Source organism: Gekko japonicus, unplaced genomic scaffold, assembly GCF_001447785.1.
Source record: "Gekko japonicus isolate JY-2015 unplaced genomic scaffold, Gekko_japonicus_V1.1 scaffold44036, whole genome shotgun sequence".
In the NCBI taxonomy this organism is placed as follows: Eukaryota; Metazoa; Chordata; class Lepidosauria; order Squamata; family Gekkonidae; genus Gekko; species Gekko japonicus.
In genome coordinates, this window is record NW_015216370.1 from 1 (window position 1) to 895 (window position 895).

General features: G+C 50.6%; 1 non-coding gene across 1 annotated transcript; it reads left to right on the top strand.

The window, feature by feature from the left end:
- Window positions 1–119: 119 nt before the first annotated feature.
- TRNAA-AGC lies at window positions 120–191 on the top strand. The gene has a single exon. It is a non-coding gene; the product is annotated as a tRNA-Ala (tRNA).
- Window positions 192–895: the final 704 nt, after the last annotated feature.

The following is an 895-nucleotide window of genomic DNA, read 5'->3' on the forward strand; positions in this document are numbered from 1 at the left end:
ATGCATCAGATCTCCAAAGTCTGGTGAGACAAACTTGTGGGATGAGAAAGCTAAAGGAGTAGGCCTTGCAGTAGAGGGTGAACTCAGATACAGTGGTGCACACGCACCCCATCCCATGTGGGGCTGTGGCTCAGTGGCAGAGCATCTGCTTAGCATGCAGAAAGTCCCAGGCTCAATCCCTGGCACCTCCAGATAAAAGGACCAGGTCTCGGGCGATGTGAAAGACCTTGGCTGGAGAGCCCCTGCCAGTCTGAGTAGACAACACTGATCCTGGTGAACCAAGGGTCCCATCCAGTATAAGGCAACTTTGTGTGCATGAGGAGCTGAAAGGCACAAAAACAAAGTGTACCCCCTCACACCGTAACATGCGCCTGAAACCCTCCAATCTGTTCGCCTGACCCACAACTGTCGCGGAGATGCACACCTCCAAAGACATTAGCCTGAGAGTTACGCTTCCCAACTCTGGCATCTGGACTGGTGACTTTGCTTCAGCTCCTCTTGCCTTTGGCTTGGATGCCAGACGTTTACATTTAAATTAATGATGTACACACAGTGGAATTCTGATCTTGTCCCACCAACCCCCCCCCCCCGGGGGATTATGCAGAAAAAGGAAATCTATGCAATTTTTCTTCATTGGCGCAATTACAGAGCTCACAGAATCGCTCTTTCTTCAACAGTGATTTCTAACTATTGTTTTTTAAGAGCCTGAAGCATAGACAGCCCTGCCGACTAGCAATGCTATCCTGACGCTCACCAGAGAAGGAAGTACGAAGCACTTGACAGATCACACTGAGGGACAGAGCCTTGACAGCGGAACTCTGCAGGGTCGTGGCTGAGCAGGAAATCCTTCAGCGGGGAGTCTACTCCTCTCTCTCTCACACACACCCTTTAGAAC